Consider the following 9,723-nt stretch of genomic DNA (forward strand, 5'->3'; position numbering starts at 1 on the left):
AGCATGCGGTGATGAGGAGAGAGCCAGGTTCAGATTCACCTGGATGACCGCATGGATAATGGCTGCCCTTCTTCCTCGCCCAGGCCTTTTTAAAACCTCCCTGACCTCAGCAGCCGGTCCAACCGAAGCTGCCAATACTGGCTACAAACCGGCCAATCTGCATGGCATCCCTGGCTACCTGGGCCCGCGCGCAGGGCCGGGTCTTCCCCCCCCTGCCCAGGTGACCAGAGCATCGCCTCCCAGGCGCCAGGCTTTTGTCTGCAGACAAGGAGCGAGATCCCCGCTGTGAGGGATTCAACAGCAGCCTCTCAGGCTGGCTGAGACAGATCTCTGGAGAGGGGCACCGACGGGGCATTTCTGCCACAGTTATGTAGTAGTTAGGTCCTGTGTATTGAGCTGGGCCCTGAGTCCCTAGTCCCTGAATGAATCATGATTGATTGATTGGTAACTGGGAACACAGCAGCTGAGCAGCCAGGCCTGCGGCAGTGTCTCTCTCCCCGCCCCAAGACAAGACACAGCGAGTTCCACAGTACCCATGGCACCAGTTTTGCTTGTCCGCAGCTTGAGGGGCAGTTCCCACCAAACCTCTACACTGATCTTGAAACTTGGCAGGCTTTGTGGCCTCAGTAAGAGCTACCACCCCTGCAGTTTTCACCCAGCTAGATTGTAACACCTAGACATGACATGAGTTTTGCTTTCAAGAGTTTGGGGTTCTGTTACCCCCAAACCCCTGCACCAATCTTCTTGAAGCTTGGCAGGCTTCATCCTCTCTGCAGAATCTACCACTCCTGAAAATTTAGTCTAAATCAGACAAAAAACAACAAAGTTATAGATATTTTATTGTTTCCCCATTATACCTTATGGCCGCATCTCCGAGGCAGCCCTGAGGTGGCTCCGAACCCCTTTGGGAAGCCAAACAAGGCCAGCACTTCGACCTGGATGTGCTGCTTCGGATCCCAAATTGTCCAAAGCTTCTCTGGATCCAAAGCTCTGTCCGAAGCCTCGCACAGCCCTAGAGGCTGTCCTACTCCCACTGTAAGCCAGATACTACTTGATCATAGAACCAGGCCCTTGTAGACCACAACAGCAAGGTATTTTGGGGATGGGGGCACATGAGATCACTGCAGCAGAGTCTGAGCTTAGTACCATCTCTTCCTTCTGCGATGAGATGCACTCAGCTTGGTTCCTTTCCTCACAAAATAATAATAATAATAATAAAGTCTGGTTTAGACAACAAAGGCAAATAATATGGGGGGATGGAGATCCTTGGGAATGAAATTTTAGTATTGGATCACAAGACCAGGATTTGACTTTTCAGCAAAGTAACATGATTATAGCAGTGTTAGCAGAGGAAAATATCTTTATTTTTTTTCCCCCTCAAAAGCAGACATGAGCGTGTCAGGGAGGATGGAGCATGTAATTAATGGTTTTGACAAATATCATTACAGTTGGAGCTTACATCCGGTTTTGGATTATACTGTAGAAAAACAAGGCCTTCTTTAAGCATGTTTCTTTCTCACAGTCCACTGGTGATGAACACTGCCAACACAGATATCAGCCTTTTTCACTGGGATAGGAATGATTGTCTGAGGAGAGATCATCATCATGAGACACAACACTCTTCAATTTTTTTTTAAACTTTTTGTGGCTTGCTTATTTATCCCTTCCTGGTTGTACGTACTGTTCAAGTTCCCATATCCACCACAACTAGAGAATAAGGATGGATTCAATCTTTCTCACTGCCTGACACTTGAAATGCTGGAATTCTCTCACTCTCTGAAGATCATCCTCTTTTGTTGACTTCCTGTACTTCATCAATAGGGATAACCATTCTTTTTATTCTTTTTTTGGATGATAATGAATCAGCTCAGTCCAGGGTCACTTCATGAATTTCCCCAGAGTGATCATTCATTTCCCTTGTCTTGCACTTCCAATTAAAAGAGGGTATCCGTGTTTATATATTTTGTATCAGGCCTATAACATCTAGGGCTTAGGCCATGGCACATCAGAGAGGCAACATGGCAACAAGGACAGAAGGAAAAACAGAGCAAGAAGGGGTCAAATGCAAAAGCAGCAGTAGTTTCAGGCCAGGAGGCCCCTTAATACAATTTGTAATCAGGGTTGCATGAAGCGTCTAGGGGTAGAAGGAGTATCCTGGAAATAGCCTGCAGTCATGGCAGAAAAAAGGAGAATGCAAAGCTGAGTCCCTTGAGAAAGTCTTAGCCAGGCCTTGGAGTAAGTGTCAGGAAACAAAACTATCATGCTCAGTGCAGGCTGAGTGAAGCTTTCTAACACACGCTGCTTCTGTGACGTATGAAGGAATGCAGTGAAATCATGGACAGAACTCCAGGACTCCTTTCCCAGGGGGAAGGACTTCCTATCCCAGGGACCTCCATGGTGGCAGGCTGTTCAGCCTGTCAGTAGCAATGTCTCCCAGGACGCAGAGGACGAAGAAATGACAGTGCGTCATTGAAACCTAGAGCTCCATAGTATGGAAGGTTTTCATGATCCCGAGCAATGCAACGAAAGCCACTTCCATCACTATGCTCACACAAGAGCCAGGCACCTCTCTGGACTCTGTGGGAAGACACTCGGTCATTGAAAAATCCCCTGGCAAGGTTGGTTGCTTCTGTCACCACCTTGAAATTTCCTTGATAATTAACGTGTTCATAAAGTGTGATCTGGGGATTACTTAGGTCTTCAGTAATCAGCTGGAGAGAAGTGATCTTGTCATTCATAGACCCACCAACAAAAGCATGTTCTCCTTCCTCAAAGACCTCAAGCTTGCCTGTAAAGTTGTGATGTTCATAGGCAACCCAGGGCTGTCCAAAAACCTTCAGAGAGGAGACACAGTCATTCCAGTCAACACATCCCAGGTTGCTGATATCAGAGGTGAGCTCTTTGGAGTAACCTTGGAAGTTTGCATGCTCATAGAGGATGATCTTGTTCATTTTGATGGGTTTTGTAGGATGCTTGCAGTTGGTTCTTGGAAGATAACTGATATCCTGTGGGAGAACAGGGGGGAAGAGAGAGAGAGAGAGAGAGAGAGAGAGAGAGAGGAAAGGTCATGACTTGAAGGGAGCTGCTGCTCAATGGAGGCTCGCTTGCTAGGATATAGAATTAGAAGTTGAGTAACATTTGAAACAAGTTAACAGTTACATAAGAAGCAGTGGAAACCTGGGCAAATTCAAGTAAATAGGGAGCAAACTAATACAATTTATTCAACAGGAGTAATCACAGTCTCCCCCTGCCCTCTCCCCCCCCCCCAACCCATAATTGACTCTTGACTCAGTCTCTTGCTCTGTAATTCTAACTTCCCCCACTATTGAAAATTTTCTTTTAAAATCAAGAAGAGGTGGGATAAGCATTGGTTAGGCATCATTTAGAAGTAGCATACCTGGACTGTGAATTAAGAGAAACATTTGAAAGCCCCCATTAGACACTTCCTAGGAGACAACTGTTCAACTGCTGGCCAGCATGTCAGAGCCAACTTGCTGTGCCACATCACCCAGCTTGTTGGGCTTCCCATCAGTCCATAAATTTGGCAGTGCACAAGCAGTGGCACTTCTCTGCCAACAAATTTCTGGAACCATGGGGAACCCCAGGCCCTGCATGCTGGATTAAAACCTCATCCCAGTGCGCAGGGCCATAGTTGGTGTGGTATGAGCCCCAGGGTACAATCCTAGAATGATAGAAGTGGGATGGGGTTAGATTGGGGGGGAGGAGGGGGACTTACTCACCCAGAAATGGAACAAGCTAAGACATGACTACTAGATTTAAGCAAAGAGAAGAAGACAGTATGCATCCATCTTTTGCCCCCAACATCTGTGTGTCTGTGGCATTTATCTGGAAATCTGGAGGACCTGGGTCCCAGGTTCCACTGATCCAGAGGGGATTTGAATAGGACCTGTTTCACTTTCTACTGTATCACAGGTCAGCCATTATGCGCCCCCCCGAGCTCCTTTTGAAGCAGCCACTAAGGTAGTCAGTGAAAAAAATCTAGGCCAGGGGGAAATTTCTCTCTGGTTTGGAGAAAGGGCCCCAGAGAGAACCTATGGCATGGTTTTTCAAGGCCAGAAGCCACCTCACTGAGCCACATACCCTCTAGCTTGCTTACCTTCTTAGCCTTACATCTCTGTCTCATAGCCTTTTCAAGTCAGTAGCCACTTTCTTAATTACCCCAAGCTAATAGAAGGGAAATCACTAAAAGATTGCCATCTTCTTCACAGTAAATACAGCTGACCCCAAAATGAAAAGCTTAACTTGAGAATCATGCGCAATTGGAGCAAATACCTTCATAAGTAGATTTATAATCACTAGTAAACCAACTCAAGTGCTGTTTTCTGAAAAGAGTCCCTTGTTCATTAGCACAGAATTTGAGCCACCTACATAAGAAAAAAACCCAACACAACTGAAATCCAAGTTCAGACTAACTAAGACTTTTGGCCATCTTAATGAATAGCATGCAATCAATGGTATAGGCAGGTGGCAACTTGGGGGAGGATGGGGGCAAAATAATGGGGGCTGCTGCCAATGGTTTTGCAATTGCAGCTGTGACAACCAGAAGTTGCTACTGTCCCTGTTCTCTGGACACCTCATCACATCCTATACTGATGATTCAAATATCCCTACTACAGGCTGAAACAAAAATAGGTAGATGAATATATGTATGCCAGAGTTTATAAGGGAGCTGCTCTGAAGAACTATTTTTTGTAACACAGATAACAAAAATATGACCTGGTATATATTGCCTCTGTTGCATAATGTTAAGAGAAGTTTGAAATGATATGAATGATGCTTTTCCTGGTGATGATATTGTTTTACCACTGAAATACAGTTTAAATATTTGTATATTCCAGACCTCAGAGTAAAATCTAATGTACACATCTGAGTCTGAAAGCAGTGAATCCTCCATGAAATAGTTGCCTGTCCCTTCTCTTCCTCCATTCTACAAACTAACTTTATCAAGAGAGAAACTAAATATGATTCCTTGTTTGGTTCCAGAAGCTGAGAATTGAAAAGTTGCCACTGATGAAAATCCCTGTGAGCTGCGAGTCAAACAAGGAGATGTCATCCCTCCCTTGAAGACTGGGAGTACATGACAGAACATACCCCAATGAGAAGTACATGGGTTTTTTTTTTCCTTTCAGCATGATTTTTGACTAAGGAGAAGAAAGATGCCTCTCACACCCATTTTCCCCGAGACAGAGAGAATGTAGGAATGTGCTTTTTCTGGCCTTTAGGAGGGGCAACGTATAGGGGGTTTCTGTTCCATTTTGTGCACCTAAATATAACTTAATCAGTTGCATGAATGGCTTTTTTGATACTTACAGACAGTTTGCAGTTCTCTTACACTTGCACTGGTGACACACAAGGGCACATACAGACTGAACATGTTTAACAGGCTACATGCAGTTCAGACAGTTGTATACATACAGGGCATGGCTACCCATGCAATAAATGATAAATGGCTTTACTGTGAATTTACCATTTGCAAATGCATGTAGTAAATTTACAGCACAGTAGACTAGTTTACTGTGCAGTAAGCACCTGTGCGTGTAGACAGTGATGCTTTACTGCACCATAGATTAGTCTAAGATTCAGTAAAGCATCTCATGTAGGTACAGCCACAGAGGCATAACATGGTAATTAAGTGTTCTGGAAAATAGTGGCTATTGCCTGGCAGCAACAGCAGCAGCAGCAGCAGCAGCAGCTATTTCTGTGCTCCCTCCTTCCCAAAGGCAGTGTCTGGGGCTTCTTCCCCACATGTGTATGAAGTAGCATAATTAAAGTCCTTGAGGGGGAAGGAGGAGAAGGTCTCTCTCACGTTTTAGTCCAGAACATGAGTGGTTAGGGCCCTTAGCCAGGAAGCAGATGAGCCAAGCTTTATGGCTTCCTCAGCCAGGGTGGTTTTAATTTGCAACCCCTCCCCGCAACCAAAGGGCAGCTTGTGGTCAATCCTGAGTGACCCCAATAAAGTGACAGGATGATTCTATTACCCTCTTTCACTGAATAAGTACTCCCATAATAAGAAGAGGGATATCTGCACATCTCTGGAGCATGATTCTAGTCCTATTAATGGGGACGTTGTGCACCCAGAGAGGGCACTAGAATCACTACTACATTTTAGTTGGTAAGTCAGGGTTTTGGCACAGGTTACCTTAAATCCAGTGTTGCACAAGCACCCATGTCATGAGTTTTGCCTGTAAGCAGCTAGAGGTGCACGGCCCCAGAACCCCTCTGCACCTATTTCCTCAACAACTGGCAGGCTTCATGGTCGCAGGAGGGGCCACCATCCCTGCAACTTTCAGCCTGCTGCGCCTTAACACACACACTATCACCCGTGTCATGAGTTTTGCTTGTCTGCAGCTAGAGGTGCAGTTTCCCCCAAACCCCTACACTTATCTCCTTGAAACTTGTCAGGGTTTGTGTCCTTACCACGGGCTAGCACCCCTGCAGTTTTCACCCCCTTGTGTTTTAAGACATGGATGTCACATGAGTTTTGCTTTTGAGAATTTGGGGTGCAGTTCCTCCCAAACCCCTGCATGTATATCCTTAAAACTTATCAGACTTTGTTGTTGCAGGAGAAGCTACCACCCCAGAAGTTTTTACCCCCCTGTGGTTTAACACACACACGTGACGTGAGTTTTGTTTTCAAGAATTTGGGGTGCAGTTGCTCCCAAATGCCTGTACCGATCCTCTTGAAACTTGGCAGATTTCATGCTCTCAACAGAGGCTATGACTGCTGTAAGTTTTTTCCAAATCAGACAAAAAACAACAAAATTATAGATACTTCATTGATTCCCCATGATAATCTATGGCCAGATCTCCAAGGCCAGATCCGAAGCCAGCCGGATCTGAAGCCGGATTGAATAGCTGCCTAGTTGCACAGGCCTAATTTCCATGCCAGTTCAGTTCCTCCTACATTTGTTCTCAAATCAACTTAAGGGAAGTGCTTGGCTCAAGTGAACTGTGGAGACTAAATATGCACACTCCCAATAGTTCTTGTCTAGATTCTTTAACTCCCTCCCTTATCATTAGAGGTGGTCTGGCAAACAAACCTCTAACTAAGAGTCAGTCTAATAATTAATTATGAGTCTTTACCTTTCTTCTGGCTACAGCTGCTGCAACTTGGAGAATTCTCTGTTCAGGTTCCTTTCCCACAAAGGCTGACCAGGGCTTCTCCTAGCTGCAGTTTTAAACTGTTTTGCGGGACTGAGACTCAGCTTATCCCAGAGCTGCCCAATCAGAATTTAAGGTGTTTCCCATCTCCATCCAATGGCATATCATTCTGTTGTGATAATACCATAAGAGGTTATTGTGGCTTTTTTTTCCTCTTTTTACTTGAGAGTTTGGTTTTTAATCTTACCTCTCGGGTAGTTGAACTTGAGCACTTCCTTGTTTTAAATCTGACTCTCATCTGCCACTTCTTGATCTAATTCAATATCATCAGTTGGGAGGTGTTACTAACGCAGAATGACTCTGGCAATATAGATAGATTTTTTTTTCAATTGATACCTTGCTTCCAGCTCTTCTGGACAAACCCCAGGCCTTTTACCACCAAGAGCCCTTCCTCTCCCCCTTTTTTCTGTGTGGTCATTCAATTCACTTCATTGGGAAACAAAATAATCTTTTAGAATTTTTTTTATTTATTAAATAAACTGCGTTGTGTTTATTTAATGTAAAACAACATGCATAAAATTAGGTAAAGTCAACTCTTGAAATTGTTTATATTTTTCTTTCATTAAACAACAAAGACACTTCCTTCAGTCTCTTGCTTCTTTTCTCCCCCCACCCTTTATTTATTTATTTATTCTGGCTCCCAGAGCACAATCTGTCCAAATTAAGATCCCAAATGAGACCGGGGAAACAAAACAGGAAAAAACTAACTCAGCCTTAATTAACACCATAGGGAACAATCTACCATTGTTCTTTTTGTTTGGTTGTTTCACAGCTTCTGCCATGTCTCCTCTTCTAGATGAGTTGACTGTCTTCACTTCTTCAAGGGCTCCGGGTTTTCCCTCCTGGTTGAGTCCCTGTCTTCCAGCTAGAACCGACTCCCGAGACCGCTCCATCCCAGTCTCCACAACACGGCTCCCCTAATTTCAGATCTCCATTTGCTCTTGTTTCTTCAGTGCACCATGCCTCTACCACACCACCGCCTCCCAATTTCAAAGAACAGCTGCTGCAGAAGTGCCTCTCTCCCAGAGCAATCTCAATCTTCATTCTCTCCTCATCTCCTTTCTCTCTTCACAGTTATGGGAAGGCAAAACAGTGATTTTGTCCAAGATTCACAGTGGATCAGAACGTTGCTCAGGATACAGCCAAATAACATCTGACAAACCACATCCTGACAAAGAGGGGCATGGCATGACCTAAGCTGTAGAAGGTTTAGGGATTAAAAAAAATAAACAATACCACACAAATTTAATAGATTTCATAGACATCAGGGCTGAAAGGGACCTTGGAAGATCATCGAGTCCAGCCCCCAGCCCCCTGCCCCAGCTAGGATCAAAGGATCCCATCAAGCTAGACATCTAAATGTTTCTTCCAAGAGTCCAGAGTAGGTGCTTGCACCACCTCTGGAGGCAGTCTGTTCCAGGCCTTGGGGGCTTGGACTGTAAAGAGGTTTTTCCTTATGTCCAGCCTAAAACAGTCTTGAAGGAGTTTGTGGCTGTTGGACCTTGTCATCCCTTGGGGTGCTCTGGTGAACAGGAATTCTCATAGATCCTGATGCACACCCCTGATGTACTTATAGGCAGCCACCAAGTCACCCCTGAGCCTATGCTTTTCCAGGCTGAGGAGTCCCATGGCTCTCAGCCTCGCATCATATGGCCTATTCTCCTGCCCTCTGATGATATGTGTGGCTCTTCTCTGGACTCTCTCAAGTTTTTCCACATCCTTTTTAAATTTTGGAGCCCAGACTTTGATGCAGTACTCCAGCTACAGCCTCAGCAAGGCCAAGTACAGTGGGAGGATGACATCCTGGGATTTGTTTGAGAAGCATCTATGGATGCAAGCCAGAGTCTTGCTTGCTTTACCAAGTGTGACATCACATTGGTGGCTCAAATTTATCTTGTGGTCAATCATGCCCCCTAAGTCCCTTTCAGCCATGGTGCTAGCAAGCATATCATTGCCGAGCCTAGGAGTGTACTGTGGGTCTTTTTTCCCAAGATGGAGTACCTTGAATTTTTTGGTATTGAATGCCATCAGGTTTTCATTTGCCCATTTTCTGAGCCTGTCAAGTCAGCCTGGATCACCAGCCTATCCTCAGGTGTGGATGCTTTACTTCAAAGTTTGGTGTCATCAGCAAACTTGACCAGTCCACTTCTGATACCAATGTCTAAATCATTAATAAAGATCCAGTGAAGGGCGGGCATTATACCCAGCAGGGCATGGTTGCTAAACTTTAAAAAAAGCTGACTTGAATAGATTCAGGGGATTGGCTCGCAGGGTGCTAGGAGCTAAGAACTTATATGTGGGATTCGTCCCATGACTGGGCGGTACATATTGAGGGTTATAGATTGTACAGAAAGGACAGGGTGGGGAAAAAAGGGGGAGGGGTTGCGCTCTATGTCAATGAGCAATATACGTCAACCCTCATCAAGACAGAATCCAAGGATGAGGAAGTAGAAGGATTGTGGGTTAGGCTACATGGGGGGCAAGGAGAAAGGGATTTGGTGGTAGGGGTCTGCTACAGACCCCCACATCAAGGGGAAGAAA

General features: G+C 45.1%; 1 long non-coding RNA gene across 1 annotated transcript; it reads right to left on the minus strand.

Moving 5' to 3' along the window:
- Positions 1-821: 821 nt before the first annotated feature.
- On the minus strand, positions 822-7,220 carry LOC112551685. The gene is made up of 2 exons (XR_003095984.1): positions 7,105-7,220; positions 822-3,005 (listed from the first exon to the last, which is right to left on the minus strand). It is a non-coding gene; the product is annotated as an uncharacterized LOC112551685 (long non-coding RNA).
- Positions 7,221-9,723: the final 2,503 nt, after the last annotated feature.

The sequence above is a fragment of the Alligator sinensis genome, unplaced genomic scaffold (genome assembly GCF_000455745.1).
Source record: "Alligator sinensis unplaced genomic scaffold, ASM45574v1 scaffold634_1, whole genome shotgun sequence".
NCBI lineage: Eukaryota > Metazoa > Chordata > Crocodylia > Alligatoridae > Alligator > Alligator sinensis.